Genomic DNA, 22915 nt, shown 5'->3' with positions numbered 1-22915 from the left:
TGCCCCAGCATCATGATCCCATGCAAAATTACTTACTTTACAGTCAACTTAATATTATGAGACACATACACACCCTAAAGTATCATCACACAATTTTGTTACACCCTGTGCACATAGGTAACATGCATTTAATAGTTGACTAATGAGCTAGAAGTGAGTACTATTGTAACGATAATTACAATTACGGTTAGGCAAGATCGTTTCTTAAGTAGTTAAACCGATATGTTGCGAAACACGTATTGAAAATAATTTTGTTGCTAACTATAAATTAGTTTTATGTTCTACTCGTATGTTCACACGGTAGTTTTATTGCATTGCGAGATGAAATGCAAGACTTTCTATCTTATTTAAAGATGTGACAATCTGTTAATAGAATTCTTAGTCGTGCCTATCTTTGCAACTTTTCTCTACTTCTTTTCAAGCTTTGAAATTATTGCAGTTAGTTTAGTACCCCTACCCAGCTTCTCGTTAGATTCAGTTCGTTACAATTTACTTCTATAATCTGTGGTTACAATATTATGTTAGTTTGACATTTCATAAAAATGATGAGAGATTTTTCATGATTGATGAGAACACTCTTCAATTAATTCAATAAGCTTCAAGAACTCTTTCCTTAACATACCTTAAGCTTGAATCAAAATAAAATCTTGATCAATCACCAGGAATTTATATTCTGTTAGGTGTATGGGAATAACAAAAAATCTAAAGCCTTTTTACTAACGCACACAAGAGCATTCCTCGTTCCAACGGCATTCGTGGTCGAGGTCAGCCGGTTTGTTTGACTTCAGTTGATGAAAGACAGTTGTAGGTAAATTATTGAAGATAAGCATTTATGGATTAAGATGAAGAGTGTCTGAGACTTTAAAGACTGCTCTCAGCTCTGTGACTCTATATGAGATGAAGACTGTTTAAAATTAGGTTTCTGTTGAGTCCTCCCCTAAAGTTTTTTTTTTTTCAAATTAAACAGGAATGAGCACATAAATTGCCTCATTAACAGTGCTCACATTCACAACACCAAAGAAGTTAAATGCTTAGTTAATAGTTTCTCTTATGTTACTAGTTGTGCTCCTGGCCATTAAATCCTCACCATAGGACTCCGGTTGCTTTAATCAGTTTTCATATAGAGCCAGTTTTCTATGAGCCCGTAGTATTAATTCAATCAAGCGAGCTCATTCAGGCCGAGTAGTTTTTTAATTGTCACTTTTATGCCCCTCCCTCTAACCTCTAGCGCTAACCTTTACTCCACACTACCAATAAACACACCTACGAACTTGTCAACGGTCGAACCTAACGATATTTTACGCACTAAATGCTGCTGTCTAATGGAAACTGGTGACGTTGACCTTAAGCGACAAGTTTTCAACGATTTGAACGGAGGTTAGGGTGGAGCTGTGCTGAGATCATTGTTCTATGAGGAACGTGCACATTGAAAGTTCTGCAATTGTGCCTACTGGACGTGTCGCCAATCCGAACTTTTACTATATTATTTACTTGACATACGAGAGTTGTTTAAAAAGTTCTCGGCCTAACATACTTCTGCGTGACTTACAAGCGTATTGAATAAGACGGAGGACCACTCTTAACTAGCCTTAAACTCAAAATTATTTAATTGAAAAAAAAATTCAAGCCAAGAACTTAGCAAATTATCACACAGCCTAAGTAGTGCCCACCTATAAAACAAGAAATGGAACAGCAAGAAATGGGAAGGGCGTAAGCGACAAAATGGTTTTTGTCTCGTAATTTAAAAACCATAAATATATTTCATATAAGCTATGGGCAAATTATAGTGTATGCTTGAACTAATCTATGTACAAATTTTAGTAGCTTAAATCACTCTCCTCTGCTGGCAAAATTAGAATCCCTGTTTTTATAGAGGTCTTTTTGATTTACTATTCTGTGTTATAAAAGTTGACCAATCGTGTTTTGCTATGGGTTATTCAAAGACAAAGGCATGATGAATACTGACAATGAACTTTAATTTCTTAGCTTTAGTCATTGTTAAGAAAAATCGATATCGCTGCAGCCAAATTATCAAGGCGTCACCTTAAGAGGATACACCAGGGGCTAGAGAAATCCCCTGATTCCTTCTCCAAAACTTTTTAAAAACCGATCTTTTTTCATTAAAGATTAAAGAAAGGCTTGAGCTGTGTCCCTGTGTATGTTTTATTATTTTTTTTGAAAAATCTAGCCAAATCTGTTTTCTGGATGTTTGAACACAGCGGAAAATCTGGCCATTTTTTTTTGGGTTTTTGAACATTCATATCTTATTTAATTATTAAATTATGAAAAGAAAGAAAACACAGGGACATTGTATTAGTTGCCGTAGATATTCAGGAAAAAAATTATAACTCTACCAGCATTATCCAGGGAGGAAACAGGCGACAACGTTTGTATGGAAAAAAGGGCGGTGTGGACTCCTCTTAAGTCAAACCCATCCGACCGATCACAGCTAACATTGAAAGGAATCAATTTCCTCGATGGTACATATTAATAATATAATGTTTCTTTATTGCGCGGCTTACACGTGGTTTTGAAATTAATATCGTTATATCGCTCTCACTATAACGGCTCTGTTATATTAAATGAGTAAATAAATCCAGTGAGGAAATGAGAAAAACTTTAAGGAAATGATGATAGTATTAACTGTATTGAAGAATGAATACAATGTGAGAAATAAGAACCGTTATATTATTATTATTATTGCTGAAAGGAAATTATTTTCCTTCTTTAACATCGTCTGTCACAATCATGAGATCATTTTAAAAGCAATTATTGGTAATTTTAGAAAATCTCTCATTTTCTTTTATGGTGTATAATAATTCTATTAAATATAAGAAAGAAAAGTTCTCATAATATAATTTGTTTGGTTTTTGTGTAGTGAAAAAGCTAGACTTTAATCACAAGTAGTTATACCATTAGGTATCGACATGGCTAAAGAACGTTGACAGGTCACCGAATATCTACAGAGTGTAACAAAAAAGTTATATACTTTTGGATTTGCTCCTTGTGTATAATTCCGATCTGAGGATTACATGGAACTTATATAATCGTGTAGAAACCCTAGCGCTTCCTCGGGCTTCGTCACTGTGAAGTCCGTAAACTTATACCTGCATATAGGGTTGCCAGGCGTCTTGATAAAGCCGGACATGGTCAACTGCCTACTATGTTAGACGATATCAATAATCTTATTGAATTGAAGAATTGTACTAAGAGTTCAAATTCTAGGTGTCAAGATAGCAGGGTTTCCGGCTTTTTTATACAAATTTCCGGCTAAGCTGTCTGGTTTGTCCGGCTATTAGTATTGGCGTTCTGGCAACCCTACTCGCATAAGGTGAGATTTTATAACAGTATCGCTTACAGTGTTTAATTACATCAAGTTTACTTTAAGGATGCTTTTACTACGCCGTTAATAGATTAAAAAGTATATATATTTCTTCATTACTAATTAAAATATTTAAAAGTGTATCAGCTATATTTTTTGACTTCGTCCGTTACCTTGAAAAAGTGATTAATACAAAGTACAAACACAAGGTGTAAGTGATAATACTTTAGGGTGTATATATTTGTCCCTTATCAAATAGAGTTCAATGTGAAAGAAGCAGCGCTGAAAAAGCATTTTTTTATTTTATTTGCATGGGCAAGCGCTCGCGTCATGAATGTTTACATAAAATGGTAAAAAAGTTACTCTTTTAGCGCTGCTACTTTCACAGCGAACTCTATATTATATAGCTGGGGACCCATATTATCACTTAGTTTTGTTACACCCTGTATACTTAGTAAAATTTCAATTTGTGATTGACATGATACTTTGGCAGGGAAAGAAATGTTACTAAACGGTATACAAACAAAATATTCTCAGAAGACTGGGAATGGTAGTAGCCAATTCACAATTACTGAGGAATCCGGGTCAAGTAAGCCACATACTAACCATGAATGTTATTTTTAATAGTCTCCAAAAGTGTTTAGCATTGAATTTACTAGTTAGTATTGATAAGAAGGCCAAATTTTGATGATCAGTGATTATTGATTTAAGTATGGTGTGTAAAAAATATTGACGAATCATTCGTACATTATAACTTCTTTTTTAAGGCAAAAAAAGGCTTTAGATTTCTCGGGGCATTTGTTGATTTAGTTGGATCACGAAGGTAAAATATTCAAAAAGCTATTAGAATGATACGAGTAAGGCTTCTTTTGTTTTAGCATGCAAGACACAAAGCAAAGTCAAAACAAAACTATTCCAGTCTTTTCCATAATGGATTAACTATTGTTTATGGATTTTAACATAACTAACTAATAATCGTAATGACTGCTTATCATTAGCAATTCAAAGAAAAGGATACTGTTATTGTTTGAGGCTTTTACCTTTTACCAGGTATGTGTATTGTGTACATCGACCGATTCACCCAGTTAGCTCTATAGGTCACGCCGGACTGTTATAGGGCTGTCAAAAGCTAAACTTGTTACTAAAGTTAGATCTCTGCCTTATCTTGATTTGTTGCTGAGTTTTTGTGGGGAAACAGTTGAGGCCTAAAACGATTTTTTTTTTCGGAAAAAGTAATGGTTTCCAATGTAGAGTATGTACTTGTTTTAGTAGTTACTTGTCGCTGTTTATTTCGTGGAACAGCATAGCCTAAAAAACATTTTCGTCGAAAGAGTACGAATAGTTTTTCTCTTTTTTTTCTTCTCTTCTTAATTTTCTATGATTGCTAAACTTGATCCGTAAAAATCCATGCGTCGGATAGGCACGTAAAAAGTCGGCCCTGCGCCTGATCTCTGGCCGCGCCGCGCCGGTCGTGACGGTCGTCCGTCCCACTAGGTTATAAGAGTAAAAGAAGAGATAGTGCTCCTGTGTACTGCGCACACACTTGGACGCTATAAAAATACTACTGCTTAACGGCTTGCTTTCATAGAAACCGGCCACAGTCACCTAAACTTGTGTGTTAAACTTTGCATCCTCATAAAATTCCCGTTAGGGGAAGAGCCGAAAATCGATTATGTATCTCAAACGTAACAGGTAAAATAACTCTAGTCTCTCTAAACGTATATTTCCTGAATGAGGCAGCCCTAGCTGAATCTGTAGCGCGGTTCGCCACAGCCGACATTCGTTCGGCGCCGCGCGCTGGTACGCATGTGATTCGCGTCACATCCCCCGCTAAGTTTTTATATGATTCGCTTATTAATAGCTACGTGTTTGCTACATCTTTGGATCAACAGATCAACAGTATTCAGTGCTTAGTGTAAAGTGAAGTGTAATCGCTTATGGATTTTAATGAAATCGGTAAGTTCGCTTCATGATTTAAAGTTAGTTTCATAAAAATTGTTGTGATGAGATACAAAGAATTTTAGAATTGAGTGGTACATATTATACTGTTTTACATTCGCTTATGGATTTTAATGAAATCGGTTATTTGGCTTCAAGATAAGTTTCATAAAAATAATTTTATTGATAAGATACAAACATTTTTAGAATTTTTGTTGATAAACAAATACAATGAACTTGTTATGCCAAACGCAATACATTTTATCACATAAAGGATGCTCAGTGCTATCTAGTTATGCTGAAAAGTTTCTAGATATAGGCCTCATAATGATATCTAGAACAGGAATACAATGGACTTTTATATTGTTTTATTCCGAGTATAAATACGTTTTAAATGTAAAATAATGTAGAGTCATCTGAAATTATTCTCACAGAGAATTTTCAAAGTGCATAAACGAAATACTGAAGGTACTAGGCAGTAAATGTACTTGATAATACCTACATGAACTATGAAATAATTATTATCAATACAATATAATATTTAGTACTGAAGTACTTTAATAAATAATAACTTATAAATTTATAGAAAAAGCTAAAACTGTAGAGATAGAGTTCTGTAGAGTTTAAAACACAGTTTCGATATATTCAAGTAAAATATTAGGGTATCCTATAAATATTATATTTAATACCTCGATCGTGGTAATCGCAGACACTATAGATTTTCAATTGTTATGCGGCAGCCGGGTGCCGCTTTGGGCTTAATGGGTTAAAATATTGATGTTTATTATGCTTTTTAATATAACATTGTGAAAGCTTTGTGTATGGCCGAATAGCCTTATAAAATTGTAGCGTGGAAAATCGATACTAACCGCCTATACAGTAGCGTGTCTAAACTCTAAACGGAGTATGTTGATTAATTTTTTTATTCGATTAGGCATACCGCATATATCTACCTTTTTAATGTGTCAAGAATTTTGTTTTGAAAAAAAAAATGGCGACCCTTAAAGAATTTTTTGTATTTTAATCTATTTTAATTCAAAAGTTGTCTTTCAGTATTATCTCTTTACACTGCTGAATCCATTTTATTTAAATTTTGCATAGATATAATTCAGTCCTTGGAAAATCTTATTTATCGAATGTTAAAAATAAGCTGTATTGTAAGGAAAACTTCGTTTATTGGCTTTTATTATAGAAGCCAAACCAAGTCTCCTTGTGTAAGGTAAGCATTAGTGTTTTTAGGGTTCCGTACCCAAAGGGTAAAACGGGACCCTATTACTGAGACTTCGATGTTTGTCCGTCTGTCTCCAGGCTGTAACTCAAGAACCGCTATATAGCTAGACTTCTAAAATTTTCACAGATTGTATATAAATCTGTTGCCACTATAACAACAAATACTAAAAACAAAATAATATTAATAGTTAAGGGGGGCTCCCATACAAGAAACGTGATTTTTTTGGCCTTTTTTTGCTCTATATCAATAATGACAACAGGTAGGTACTTGAATTTTTCTCAAAGTTTAATTTTTAATAACAATATTAAAATAAAATAAAAAATAAGGGTGGTTTCCATACAAAGATCACAATTTTTGGCCTAATTTTGCTCTATAATGGTCCGACTCGCAGTTGGCCGTTTTTTATTTATTTTCGCTTAAAACAACGAGTCTTAAGAACCCCTGCAGACTGCAGACTTTTAGTCGGCCGATAGTTTGTTCGAAAGCTTAATTAGTACGAACATGTATGAATTGGTGTGCACACTAAACGATTTGTATCGGCCGATAATAATGTACCGTAACCCCAATTCGGTCAAACTATCGGCCGACTAAATTAAGTCTTTAGTCTGCGGAGTATCTACTAATATCGCCATATTATTATTGTATTTAATTGAAACTTACTTTCATTATACTCAGTATTACTCAACTCAGAACTGAGGTATGCTGTATGAAGCAACGCCGACATCAACCTTGATTTCACTTGTTAGCCACATTAGAGCCACGTTTGTTTACAGTTAGCTTGAATTAAGCTACTTCTTGCTGCTGACTTTACGCAGAAATTCATTTACTGTTATCGTGCGAAAACTGTATTTTTTAAGGATAGAAACTAGTCAAGTCCTTGTCCGGGGTCTCGAGTATTCATATCTTTCATTTAAAAAAAAACTGCTACGCTTTAAAAGACTAAAGAGACCACTAAATATAGATAAATATGGATTATAGATGTCGGAAAACATAAAAGTGTGACATTTTATAAAAATGTGCACTATAAAGTTTCAGGATGATTTTGATAAAATGTATAAGTTACTAGCTGTCCCGGTGAACTTCGTGTCACTTTAAAACCTTCCCTGGACTTCTACGAATATTTTAAGACTAAAATCGGCCCAATCCGTTTTCGAGTTTTAGCGCGACTAACACATTTGAAAATCCATTTATATATATATATATATAAGATATAGATATAGAGTAGACAAGGAGCTATATTTAAATTGTGCGTCTCTATTAGTACACAGACTATACTCGTAGAGCAAGAATCAGGCGCAGATGTATCGATTCCATGATGAGCACTTTGCTCAATTACCATTTACTAGCTATTAAGGTCACACGGACACACGTGAGTGGCTGCGATTAGCTAAGCTAAGCGATAATGTAATAAACGATGCAATCTTATCGTTCCGATTCTTAAATATACTCTACGTATTTAATTACTATAGTCCGTTCAGGGTTAGATCTTTTATTTATATAAGTATCTGTGAGAGTGATCCATAGGTTTTTAGTATAAAGGTTATGAAAGAACTCAGAAGCTAAAGAAACTCTAAACGCACTCTAGAGGACTCGTAGAGTTCGTAGATTGTTCCGATCCCCGGCTACGGTTTATGGGCTTGATTACATCTACCCAGCGCCGGATATATATATTTTGTATGAGTATAGGCCACTTTAATTTCGCCGCCCCTATGTACGAACCCTGCCGCCATCCTTAAACGCTACCTACCGCCCTCCCTAGGACGCAATAGGACGCTGCCGCCCAGAGGCCATGGCATAAATCCAGGGCTGCACCTACCGAGTAGAGTGAGGAGACGGTAACCTCGGCCGAGCACTCGGTATGGTTAGTATGCTCTCGGCCGATCAAATTGTCTGTTTGCACTATCTGGCGACTCTACTCGATTGTGTAATCTAGCCATAATAGAGACAGGACATAATCCATACAAGTATTATAAATCCCTCTGGGACCTGGGTGTCTGTGATATCCCACGCTTAAACTGAATTTAATGATATTTTGAACTCTAGGAAAAAACTAAGGGCCTGTTTCACCACTTCCTGATAAGGCTATTCACAATTTATTTGACTGACGCTCCATACTCTATCTGATAAGTTAAGTTGTGGATAGCCTATCCGACACTTATCAGGAAGTGGTGAAACAGGCCCTGGGTCGGTGAACGCTTCCATCTCACCCAGCTTCAGGCATCTTGCACTCGCTACTGTATCGAAGTTCATCGAAGAAGTTGCTTCATAGGCAGATGATGGACCTACGTGATTTGGTCGGATCATGTATCAATTTAATGTTAGTTTTGATCTGCCGGCTGGGTTTGACATAGCGCGTCTTAATTACGTTGGTCCGCCATCTGTGTACTGCGTATGAATCAACTTTTCTGATAGTACCTACCTCTGATTCTCAGCATGCAGAGATAAAACTGATAAAGCGTTCAACGCTTACTGCATACCGAAGGTACGCTTTGATCCATACCTGTAAATATATTAAGATCTATATTTCGATAGTCTGCAGATGTGTTCCATAAACAGTTATCACGTGTGGTGCATAAATGAAATTAGGTCTACTGCTACCTTTACGACTGTTTCATATCACTTCCTCAATATAACGCTGGATTGTTATTGCAGGCACTGTATATTCCTTCATGTTTATACTTAGCGTTGGCTCCGATTTTGTCGATAGAAGTTGCCTTTATTTTTTAGATGCAAGTGATAGTAGTAGTATAAGTAGATGCAAAACAAGTGATTATGGCTTAGGGACTGTATGGGTCCTACTCCTTTATATTATGGAGTTCACTGAAAGCAGTAAAGTAAAGAGTTACTTTTCACTACTATTTTTCTATGAGAAATTCCTCAACGACTAATGAATTTGCCCATAAAAAACTGTTTCATCGCTGCTTATTTCAAACTGAACTCTATTCCCACACCTACAAAATTCTTACACATACGAACAAAAATACAGTTACTTCTTTATTTTACACCCTGAGTAAGTCATATAGGTAGATGCCTGAAAAAAACAAATACACAAATAAATAATTTCTCTATAGCATGATATTAGCATGTTACATTTGAGGATGTAACATTAATGTGCTATTGCTTTGTTTTATAACTACCGACAAGAGCGTGGCTTGAGCCATAAAATTTAATACCTAGGTATAAAGTGTACAATGTTTTAGTGTTTAGGCTGTCGGAAATCCCAGTTATATAAGGTACAAGGTCGCCGGACGTGTATTGTGAGGAACAATACCAGATAAACCGACACCCATTGTGAATTCACCTTAAGGTCTCTACACCATGAAATCAGTTATAGATTACCTTAAACCTTTACGAATATTATGAATGAGAAAGTCTGTCTGTGACTTCCGCAAGGGTACCCTATCTCTGAACCGATTATGATGGGATATACTGTGAGCCCTGGTTGGTGGGTGAGAACATAGGATAGTTTTGAAGAAAGATTATACGGTTCCTGCTTTGTAAATGAATTATGGGCCGATGAAGTTGCAGGCAGAATGTTGATAGTGAGTCTTGGGCTCTTGGACTAACTTCATTTTATGGTAGGTCGGTCGGTCACGTGATTACAATAGGTCGCAACTCATATCTAACTTCATTGCATTGTTTTGTTATGACGTTATAAGGTAGGTCAGGGCTTAGGTCAGGCTTAAGGGGTGTCTTAAAATGGTATTTTACACAATGGAGTAAGTCTGTGGAAAGGCCAAAATATTATATGTCGTAAGTAGAACCTTCGCCACACCTCTATATAACAAGTTTTGAATGTAAGACTCTACAAAAAGTTTTTGGTAGTTAACAGAGATAGTAGCTGGTAGAACTATCTTTGATTATAAAGTCGTAAGTATTTTAAGTATGTTTTGCTTGGTACTAATTAGTCGTACTAAGTAGCCTCTTTTAGTGATAATGAAAGGTTTCTTAATTAATGTCATTGTTCTAATCATAGCCTTGGTTTCCCTTTGTGCTAGACGTAGCCAGAATTTGTACTCGCTTAAACGGCGACAAGTGCTACCATATTTATAAAACAATGAAAGCGTTCTGAATTGTAATGGTAACAATAAATTATGCGAAGGCGTCACCCGCTATCACAATGATAGTGATTCATGTTATAACGTGATATAACAATTATTATTGCAATGAAATAATAAACAAATATGTAAACAGAAGGGAATACGACACAGCAGGCAAACAGTTTCGTTTCAACGAAATAGATCTTCGAGTGATAGAGATAGAAAATACCTACGGTTGCTCTTCTACCATCTTATGAATTTTCGATCACGTCATGTGCCGTCTCTCTCTCGACTCGACTTTAACATAATATTATTTTACCTAATCCACAATAAGTGCACATCGCCGCTAAACAATTTTTTACATAAGAAACAAACATAAAGGCAAACGTAGATGAGACTCACTGAGAGAAAAATTAAAAAAAAGTAAGTAAATAATAAAATATAAGTGTGTTTGTTTTTTACTGTAATTGAATAAATACACTCGATAAGGTTAATTTCAATCATGACAAATACTAAAAACACAATGCATGAATCCGTAGACGCACACAGAAAAACAAAAGTTACGCCAAACGTTCGAAGTATCTAAAACAACTGTTATATTTCATTTAATTGGTATAATATTTTCTCATAATCGTCCATTGCCACATTGTACCTTGTTCTCATGGTCTGCCATGAGTATAATCGTCATTAAAACCACTTTCGTAATGTGTAAAATTGTATAATAGCTGCCTCAATTATTCACTAAACTTTTTTTGACACAACTTCTCTATTTTGATTTCTTCACAACTGTTTTACTGTTTTAATGGAACCAGCAGCTTCTTTTCTTGTTTTATCAGATTCACTTTCCTATCAAATCAAAAAATGGTATTGTCCATTTTTTGAGCATTTGCCACATTGTGGCAAACCAACGTCATTCATACGTGTTCTGATTGGTCAAAAGTCAAAACTTAAACTGTCAAATAGTAGAAATTTGGAATTAGACATTTTTCTGATTTGTTGAAAGCTAAAAAAGCTGTATAAGCGTCGCATTTAAGTAGCGAAATCATGGCTCCAACGTTAGTCTTACTGTAGAGAATTAAGAGGATACACCAGGGGCGAGAGAAATTGAAAATAGGTATTTGAAAATGTATTGCTGTCTCACCAATCTCAAGTCTCCCACCGCAGAGCGCGATAGAGACAACACGACAAAAGTTCTAATAAAAGAACAGAAAATCTTCGATTCGTTTTCCGCTGATTCCTTCTCCAAAACTTAACCGATTTAAGTACTTTTTTCATTAAAAATTAAAGCAAGGCTTGAGCTATGTTCCTATGTTTTATTTTTTTGTATATTTTAGCCAGTTTTGTTTTCTGGGTGTTTGAACACACAGGAAAATCTTGCCATTTTTTTGAGTTTTTGGACGTTCTTATCTTTTTTAATAATAAAATTATGAAAAAAAAGAAAACATAGGGACATGCTAATAGTGCCCATAGATATTCAGGAAAAAAAATCATAACTCTACCGGCATGATCCAGGAAGGAAACAGGGGACAGCGTTTGTATGGAAAAACGGCGGTGTGGACTCCTCTTAAGGCGGCTCTGATCTACAAAATGCCTACTTACATCATACATACCTAATAACATTTACTTTTTTGACAATCAATATCTGTTCTCAAATAGCATCTGGCTCCCTCTCCGTTCCACATCACTTGCTTCCTCATGACGGGTCAGTGACCTGCGGCTGCACTCTGTAATCAGCGCAGAAGTGCAATAAACTTAACATTGATTTTATTACAATTAATGTGCTGCAGTGTATAAAGACACTCGTTCATTGGTGACGCCATCAGGATGTCAAATTGTTAATGTCAATCTGTCAACACGCTAGTATCTCTACAGTCTACATGCAGTTGCGTAAAGGATGTTGTTCACGTTTCTTACATTGGTGGACTGAAAACACGAATGTGCCAGAGAAAGTCTGTTAAAATACACTTAAAAATCTTTGATTTGGAAATCGAACTTCAAAAGTGCAACGGCCACCACCCAGAGAGATTTAATGATTATAAACTTTAATTTAATAAAGATTTTGACATAAACTCCATAGATCACATCCATCCATCGACTAAAATTTAGACTCTAAATAAACATGGCTCTGATTGTAGCCTCTATGTAGAGTCTGTAAGAAAACAGTTGAAATCTGAGCTTTATTTAAATGTTATCAAATACAGTATATTTTATGGCGTGGTTATCAACCCGCGCTATAAAATATACTGTAATTTGAATAAGGAACTCTTTATAAAAGAAGTGATAATCGGAAAAGTGCAACCGGCAGCGCGGCCTGGTTCCCATATGCCAGAACGTTTTGACTTGCAACCCGGTGATTGTTTTACATTCAAATGTTGTAACACATTATATGGCTTACTGAACTACATTACAAAACGAAATGTTTCAATTTGTTGATATTATTTTTTTATATCTAGGCATTATGTAAAAGTGTTAACCTAGTTATTATTACTAATGTTACTGTTATAATAAGTAATAATTATTATTGGTCAATATTTTTATTTCTGTCTAGAAAAGTTTTAGTCAAAATTGGATTTGATACAGTCTACGGTTAGAAGTTTTGAGTTAACTCGTAAATCCGCGATTATAATATTACTAGCTGACCGGGCAAAACGTTGTTTTTTCATATACTTAAATTATTTCTAGTATCAATATAAAAAGTAGATAAAAACCAATAGGTTTTTATCAGTCAGGCCTAACGAATGTATCATAGAGGAAATTGACTTCTAGGCAGTTGACAGACCAACGACATTTGGTCAGATCATGTTAATTTAATGTTAATTGTAATCTGGCGGCTAGATTGGACGTAACGCGACCAAACTACGTAGGTCGCCCATCTGCCAAGGGATCAACTTCTCAGATAGTACATACAAAATTTAATTAAAATTGGTTGAGCCGTTTTGGAGGAGTTCGCGCACAATCACTGACACGAGGACGTAATATATTAACCTATTAAACTTTTGCGACTCATTTAAAAAGTTAAGTAATCGAAATTAATGCGACTGCAAAAAGGGTGATGGTAATATAGGCATAACGTGCGTTCTTATAGTTTATAACTTTATACCAATATGTCATGCTCTGATTCTGGCGGGTAAAATATGTGTATTGCGATTGTATTGCATCCGACGCCTTGGAGTTTAATTATCGCAGTTACTAGAGATTATAAAGGTTATGTAAATCTTAGTTGAAACGGATTTAATAATTACTGATTTGTAATATATTTGGTTATAGCCATAGGCGCATGTACTGGGGAGGCGTATACGAAAACATATATTTTCTGCTACTGTCGGAATTGCCTGTATTAGGATTAATTATTGTCCGTACTAGTAGGAGTATTGGGTTTCAAAGACAGCTTCACTTGCTCATTACATCTCGGGGGCATGAAACTTCCGAGAAACTATTTAAATACTAAATTGTGTTCTTACTATATTACCGACTATTTCGTTTGAACAAAGGTCGTTTACGTCTACTCTACACTACATATTTTGATGAATTGGTTCTTATTTACCAATTTCAGAATCTATTTGATGCAAACAAACTTTTACGGAAGTAAAACATAGGATAACAAGAGAAAGAAAATTTTGAATTGTATCTAAGGCTAGATTCGTGCTTTCATAGTCATGTTCAACACAAAACAAAAGTATGTTTGTGGCTCTGTGGTCTGTTACCAAAGGTAACTTTCGACTTTCGATAGGTTTCAATACAATGCGTTGATGACTACTGATTTTAGATTTACTTTAATATCATGAATGAGTATAATTTTAAGGTCAGTAGTTTTGCTGACTCAAAGAGCTGGTGCCGTTATCAGTACAGCGAATTGTGCGAACAAGGTTATATTAGCGGGTTGGTCGTTATTGCAATATGTACTAGTGCTACATAGATCATAATGTGTTGTACCACTAGTTTTTTATTGTGTTGTACCACTAGTTCTAGAAATAATAAATATGCCGTATTTAAAAGAAAGTGAATAGAGATAGAGAAAGAGAGCGACGTAAGTAGGTACCCAAGTCCTTTCTGGGGTCTGAAAGTATGCTCATCTAATATGTGGTTAAGCCTTACCTTGTTATATTAACATAGAATACTTTTTATAAGGTACGTAAAAATCTATATATTAAAACGTGAGAGAAAAACTTTGTAACCCTTTTTACGAAAAATGGGGAAACGTAGGTGCATGAAATTTCGCACAGTTATATTTTATATGTTGAAGGACTGAAATGAAATGAATGACTTTTTGTTTGAAAAAAAAGGTACAGCAAAAACTAGAAATAATAGAAATAGAAATAAAATTAACATCCCTACACAGAGATTAGCAATCAACAGCAAAAACGCATATTGCATGACAATAAAAATATACAACAGTCTCCCAGACAAGATAAAAAACGATAGTGATACATATAACAAATTTAAAAAAGAATTATTTAATTGGTTATTAGAAAAATGTTACTATACAATTCAAGATTACTTTAACGACATATTGATTGCAAATAAGTTTAAAATGAAATAAAACACTTGACACTTTACCCATTTGACATCTCTTCTTTTTTCTATAATATTGTATAAATAATTTGATTATTGTATAACAATAATTTAGACGACATTAATTAATTTATTATATGATGTAAAACATTGTAGTCCGGCTATATTGGCATGTACTAATAATAATTTATTATGTTTCGTTTTCATATTGTATTGTATGACATTTGGTCATTTGACAGACATAACAAAATTATATTCTAGATTATTAACTGTTCATTATGTATTGTGATTTGTGGTCTAAACATTTATTTTCTTATCATCTTGACGTTAATATTATAATAATTGGTTTGTATGTGTGATTGACATTATAAATTTGCATCAAAAATAATAATTATAACTGCTGAATATCGCTAAATTTTTTAAGCATTGTTTTGAGATTCCAAATGTTTGTTTAAATAATTGGATTAATCTATTATATATTTATGATTACGATTTTAAATTTGTAAAGCTGACAATATTTCCACGCCTGAGAGGCACAAATTTTGTACCACATAAACAATTTATACCACCTTGTAACAAATTTCTCGGAAAATAAATAAATTCTAAATTCTAAAAAAAAAAAAAAGGAGTGCATCGAGCTAATATTATTTTAAAATTATGCTTTTATCATATATATTTTTAACGAATAAAATGTTACACACACACACTACTACTAGGAAAAATGACAGTTTTTTGATTGACAAGCCTATACATACGAATTATACTCTTTTTTTTTGGTTGAAGTCTGTTGACAACAAGTTGACAAATTGAAAATGGATTATTGTTTTTTTTTTTTTAATTTAATTTTAGATACTATTAGACAATGCTTAAACGGCCAGTCTGAGATCAGCTGAGTCCCAGAACAAGAATTGAAAAAAACTATGATGAAGTCAATATTTTTTACAAAATTTAGGTAGCAGTCCTAATGTCGTTGCAAGTAAGGTCTAATTTCGACCATTGGGCGATCTCTAGTTAAGATAAAAAACCTATAAAAACCTTTGTTATAAAGAGTGTCACGTTACCTTTATGAGTTTATTTATAAACCAAATGTGTTACTAAAACATGTAACTACCTACCTATTATATGATACATCACAATATATCAGATTATACACAATAGCCGTAATTGTTTAGAACAATGGTATCTGTGCTATATGACATAATACATACAGATAACATTTTTCTTGGCCTCTCTCAATGAACGCGAAGATGACCGATCTCCTGCTACTCGCATCCAACATGGGCCCGCAACCAAACGGAGATTGTCATCCCACCTAGGTGGAAGTCGACCTACACCCCGATTTCCTTGGGTCTCCATGCATGCTATTTATGTTGACTTAATTTCTGCAAACGATCCGTTATCAAAGTTAACTGTTACAAAATTGTGTATTATCATCGAGCTGGTCTATGGAAAGTAAGTTAATAATTTTGACCTCTAGGTCAAGCTCAGAACAAAGGCCACTGAATTCATTGAATTTCTAAAAGCATAATAAGGCCGGTATAAATAGTCAGTACTCAAGATGTATCTCGGTCTCAAGACACGGTTCAGGCTCTGTGATTGGTTGGCTGTCAAAATTTGGACCAATCACAGAGCCTAACCGCGTCTTGAGACCGGGTCGCATCTTAAATACTGACTATTTATACCGGCCTAAGTGTATTTGTACTGAATACAAAAGTCATGTCCAATATAATATTTCAATTATCTTTTACTCTCATTCTTTCATAATAATTACCTCTTCACGCTTAAATCGTTAAACAGATTTACATGTTGGGAATGTAGAATGTAGATCTTTTGAGTCTCGGAATTTGACCTAGGACAGTTTTATCCCTGAAAATGCAGAGTTCCCGGGTGACAAATGGTTCTATAACGGAATTCATGGATATAAACTTGAAATTTCTAAAGAAACATTTATATTTACTAGAGATCGCCCAATAGTCAAAATTCGACCTCAAATAAAAAAAATATAAGTTTAAAATGTCCAGGCTTTCCTATTGATATGAGTGTGTGTAATGTTTTATTTGTTAAAAATGTATGATAAAAGCATAATTTCAAAATAATATTAGCTATCGCACTCCTTCACCATATAAACTATAACTGTGCAAAATCACCTACGTTTCCGCATTTTCCGTCAAAACGGATCTAAAGTTTTTCGCTCGCGTATTAATATTATTTATGGATATAAAAAATAGTTTAGTTTGTTACTCTTCCTGTTTTAATGCTGAAAGCTTTTATTGAATCCTCAGATTAAGGAAGAAGTAATTGAATTCGGACAAATTACCACAACACCTACACTCTACATTCTAAACGTTGGTACACGCAAAATTCTGTCTACTCTGGTACACGTTATCTGTGACACAGTTTTTTGACTCGGTTACTGTGTCTTTGTCAGATTCTCAGCCAGATTTAAAATATTTTAACTCTATAAAAACTTCTAAATCATTGCTATTAATCGACCTAAAATAGTTAATTGCGAATCAATGGCCGTGTTCGTCGGCGTATTTTTGGACAAACCTTTTATTGCGCATGTCCAAAAGATGTCATGGCAACGCCATAACAAGTTGCTGGTCAAGTCGTAAACAACGTCTTAATTGTTTATACATGATTAAAATAATAAAAGCTAAACATAAATTAATAATTAAAATAATTTATTTAATTGCTTTTTTTATGAAATAAGAGGGCAAACGAGCAAAAGGGTCACCTGATGGAAAGCAACTTCCGTCACCCATGGACACTCGTAGCATCAGAAGAGATGCAGGTGCGTTGCCGGCCTTTTAAGAGGGAATAGGGTAACAGGGGAGGGTAGGGATGGGAAGGGAAGGGAATAGGGGAAGGTAGGGAAGGGAATAGGGTAGGGGATTGGGCCTCCGGTAAACTCACTCACTCGGTGAAACACAGCGCAAGCGCTGTTTCACGCAGGTTTTCTGTGAGAGCGTGGTATTTCTCCGGTCGAGCCGGCCCATTCGTGCCGAAGCATGGCTCTCCCACTGGTTTGTTCATTGCAACGCCACCAACAAATTGCAATTGGGTTAAATGTCAAGTCGTAAACAGTTGTCGTTGCCATGGCATGACATGATTTGGACATGCGCAATAACTAGGTTTTGCAGCGAATGCGCTAAAAATCACGCCGACGAACACGGCCAATAATTTGATTTTACATTTAAATGTCTATTGAATGTGTGCATAAAAAGGTTTTCCTAATAGGGGTTAGGTATTACAAATCTCGTCTAAATGACCATGACATGTACTTTACTTATTGGTTTTACTCAAAGAGAGTAAAGTGTATTACTTTTCTTGTACTGGGATTAGTCGTTCTAAGAAAGGTTTTTTATAATAGTATTTCCTATTCTATTCCACCACCCTCCTGCTTTGTTGACCTACTTGTTATATTAGCGGTTTAGTGTATTCAGTTGCTACTTGCTAGTGATATCATAGTATGATATCATATTATAATTTGACATTGACAATTCTATCGTATAATGCAGCCTCTATACCAAGCGATTACAAACACGTAGAGGTGCAAATTCGTCTATGATTGCTCACGCTCGACGTTGATTGTGCATACTAAAGACAGCTTCACAATCATGGTGACAATCATGTATGTTCGTTATGGATCTAACGTAGAGGTAGGCAAAGGCCTAAAAAGGTCGACATGCTTTTCCACGGCAAATGGATTATAGTCTGTCACCTCTTCACGCCTACACTACTAAACCAATTTTTCTGAAATTTGGTATGGCTTTGAGTTTGAGTCCCGGCAAAGGACATTTTCAACCGAGAAAAATGTGCGGTTGCCGCGTGTATGTGATAAGACTGATAAGTGATAACTGATAAGCAAACTTTGGCGAAACGGAGTTGCGGGCGTCATTTAGTTTGTAATATACGTATGTGATATGCTCAGTTTACCTACATTATAGTAAAATATTTAATAGAGCCGCTAAAATAACAGTGTTTCACTTTTAATACGAATATCAGCAGTGTGAGTCGTACGTTTCCCAGGCTTGCGAGGCTGCGCAGGCGCAGTGAAAGCGGTGCACGCTCTAAGTTCTAACCCTAGGTCAAACGTTTACGTCGCTCTAACTAGTATCAGATTAATGAGACGAAGCTGGTTATTAAATTGTGCATGCCAATTTATGTTACACCTCTCATAATATGTTTAGCATGTAACATGTTAGTATATTAGGTACTTAGTAATGTACTTTAACTTAGTGTATGTACAAATTTAAAATGTCACAAATGCTGTTCTGTTGGTGAGTATATTAAATAAATATATAATAGGGTTTAACAAATGTAAGTGATAATACTTATAATATAAGGGACACAAAATACACCCTATTTTGTGACCCTTATATTATAGAGTTAATAAGTGGAGGCAAAAAAAAAACTCTTTTAGTGCTGCTACTTTAAAAGTTAAAGTAGCAGCACTAAAAGAGTTTTTTTTTGCCCAAACAAAATTTAAAAAAAATCCGTATATGCCTACTAATCTTATGCTAATTGCGATGGGCTGAATTAATGTTTACTGGGTTTTAATTCATTTTAATCCCAATCTTAGTCAAATTGTTGTATGGCGGGAAACATGGCCTGGCGACTAAGTATAATTATTTTTAATAAATTGTCGATAGCTAGTCGGCCAGATTTTTGGTCGGATTGTAGGGCGATGTTACTAGTATGAAGTAACAAATTTTAATAGGCACTATATTGCGTACATGAACGTTATAAAATACGTAATAAACCATTAACATGAGGTAAATACACCACCACATAAAATTATATAACTTCATTATCATGGTGTTTTGAACAGAGAAAAAACTACGGACCCTAAAAATCTATGCAAAGAAATTACTTCGTTCTTATTTTGTATTCTATTTACAGTAAAGTGTTGTATTATGTATGTAAGTAAATAGGATGTCGTCTCTACAAATACGCTAAAAGTAATGGTAGAGTCACGATACTCGTAAACTCTAGGTTTTTGCTTGAATAAGTATGATCTTATGTTAGCATGTCTAAACTCTAAACACGTACTTGAGTAATGAACATGGAATACCTAAATGTAGGTTTATTGAGGACAAATACACAGGCTTCAAATCCGCAGAGAATCGTGATAATAAGGGTCAGTTTACATTGCAACCGGCAACGACACGAAAGGTTGCAATGCATTTGTAAATGAGCTATTACATTTGGAATAGCCAGCCCGGTTTTGCGTGCGGCAAGTCTGTCAATGTGTATCTTCATGTAAATAGTATATATTACTGCAATGTTTTCAGGCTAGAATGCAGCACCAGCGTAGACAGTAAACAAAAAGTTTTGTTTGACGTTTCTGTCAATATTCTGATATGACGTGTGCAACATGTCGGATTATTTGCTGTATGTGCTAGTAGCGCCCTCTCACCTCAGCTCTGTCTCTTCCGTTTTCGTAATATTTCCTATTTATACAATGTGTCCCGACACCGGTGTCCGATCCTTTAATGTCATGATCTATGGCATAGTTAATCGACAAATTGGCTCTCAAATTTTTTCTCTCTCTCACGATTGTAAAATGGCAGCCATTTTAGTTTTACAAAAAGCCATTAATTAAAAAACACGCCATTTTTTTGTATATTACTGTGTATCTTGTATATTAGTGATCGAAGTTTAAAGGCGAAAAAAAATAATTACGAAAATTGTATGGGTATAATATAATATATAAAACGAGTCCTTAAAAAGCAACAATACTTATACAAACATGGATAGCAAAAACAAAATTAAACTAAAATTAACTACTGACTAAACTATTGTAATTATAATAAAACTAGAAGTCCCGCGCGGCTTCGCCCGCGTAAATTAGGAATTTTACGGAAACCGTGCATTTTCCCATAAAAATAGCTACACCTCCTTCACGTGGTCTACTCTATATCTGTGCCAAATATTGCTATAAAAATTGCTCCAGTAGTTCGTGAGATAAACCTTTTCTAATATTTCCCCCATTTTTCCACATTTTCCTGAGTTTCTTCGGTCTTATTAGTCTTAGTGTGATAATATATAGCCTTACTCGATAAATGAGCTATCTAACACTGAAATAAGTTTTAAAATCGGACCTGTAGTTCCTTAGATTAGCGCGTTTAAGCAAACATACTCTTTAGGTTTATAATATTAAGTATAGATTTTTTTGTTAATTAAATTATCACTTGACAAACTTGAAGTCTTGCAAAAAGTTGTGCAACAAATCTTCAATAGTTTCTGCTCGACTCGTCTTTCTAGTATGCATCTCTCTAGTATTTCTAAATTCTTTATTCCTTTTGAGTGAAGAAGCTTCAGAGGCAAGGAATAAAGAATTTAGAAATACTAGAGAGATGCATACTAGAAAGACGAGTCGAGCAGAAACTATTGAAGATTTGTTGCACAACTTTTTAATAAGCTCTGATCCATATTCTCTGCAGTCTCACATTCTGCATTCGTTCATATGTAGTTGTCTAAAAATAAACACCAAGAATTTCATCCAGACACAGTCGACCTGTTGCTTGAAAGACCTCTTTTATCAGATGATTACGAAGAAAGTGAAGTTGTGTCATTACAAGGCGATGATAGCATTGGAAATTCACTATGTTTGTAAAGCGCGTTGGTTTAATTGATTATTATTTATTTATAAGTTTCATTTGAAATTGTTTGAGTTATTATTGTGTGTAACAATATTTATTTTATTATAATTACAAATAGTTTAGTCAGTAGTTAATTTTAGTTTAATTTTGTTTTTGCTATCCATGTTTGTAAGTACATTTAAGTATTGTTGCTTTTTAAGGACTCGTTTTATTTATTATATTATACCCATACAATTTTCGTAATTATTTTTTTTTTCGCCTTTAAACATCATTTTTGTACAAAACTTATTAAGGATTTATTGTTACTCTTTAAGCAATCTATCGAATAGTATTTTTTTCCACACCTAAAAAGTTAGTAAAGTTATTTCAAAATTTTGAACCCCTCTACTCCAAAAGGCTGCACGTAAATTTTCGTATTTTTTTTTCTAAACCTTATATACCACTAGAACTTTACTTGTTTCAAAAATGAACCAGAATGACATAGTAGTTTTTGCAAAAAATCTATTTATAGATTCTTTCCCATACAACATTTTCGTAATTTTTTTTTTCACCTTAAATATACATTTTTATAAAAAACTTAATAAGGATTTATTGTTACTCCTCTTAAAATCTATCGGATGGTATTTTTTTCCACACCAAAATCGAACTTTTTTGCGAATGTCCACTATTTAGCGATTTCGGACCACTGTGCGCCGCATCACGTTGCAAATTGCAATGTGAACTGATCCTTATGTTGACTGTTGACACAAAAAAGATAATTGTGTGATGAATACTAATTATCTGATCGTGATCATCATCATTAGTTACGGCAGTAAATGAGGGTTTTCATTTTATGATGAATAAACTTCAATTCAATTAATAGTTGAAATAATGGATGGGTATTATATCAAAATCTTCATTTAATACAGTTAAGTAATTTATTCGTCTCTGGGTGCAGCAGTTAGTCTATGATAGCCTATGTTAAAGTCGACTGTGCCTCAAGCATGGTTAACGCATTAATTGTTATCCATCGTTGCCCAATATGAAGAGGCCTTTAGAATACTCTATGCTTATGATTGATTTGATGATTCAGCCGCTGTTGCTGCAGAAATTAGTACATAAAACAAAATTATCTCTATGAACTTTTAATTATTACTGTATACATTATTGTCTTCAATTGTAGAGCACTGAGTTCAATCTGTATCATCTCATTATGATCGTAAAATATTTAACAAATTAATATGTCATTGTTTTTCTTAATTGAAAGATTAAAACGTGACAATTA

General features: G+C 34.4%; 1 protein-coding gene across 8 annotated transcripts in view; it reads left to right on the top strand.

The window, feature by feature from the left end:
- The window catches only part of LOC121731895 (ephexin-1), a 108592-nt gene that overhangs the window by 35878 nt on the left and 49799 nt on the right, over positions 1-22915 (top strand). The window contains exon 1 of one of the 8 annotated variants that reach the window (XM_042121573.1): positions 5119-5278. The exons of the other annotated variants lie outside the window; for them this stretch is intronic. The gene's annotated coding sequence lies outside the window, so the exon portion shown is untranslated. Of the gene's footprint in view, positions 1-5118; positions 5279-22915 lie in introns of those variants that run through there. 8 annotated transcript variants of the gene reach the window in all.

This window comes from Aricia agestis, chromosome 11, assembly GCF_905147365.1.
Source record: "Aricia agestis chromosome 11, ilAriAges1.1, whole genome shotgun sequence".
In the NCBI taxonomy this organism is placed as follows: Eukaryota; Metazoa; Arthropoda; class Insecta; order Lepidoptera; family Lycaenidae; genus Aricia; species Aricia agestis.
The sequence above is the reverse complement of the archived record's forward strand: the minus strand, read 5'-3'. Positions and strand labels throughout refer to the sequence as shown.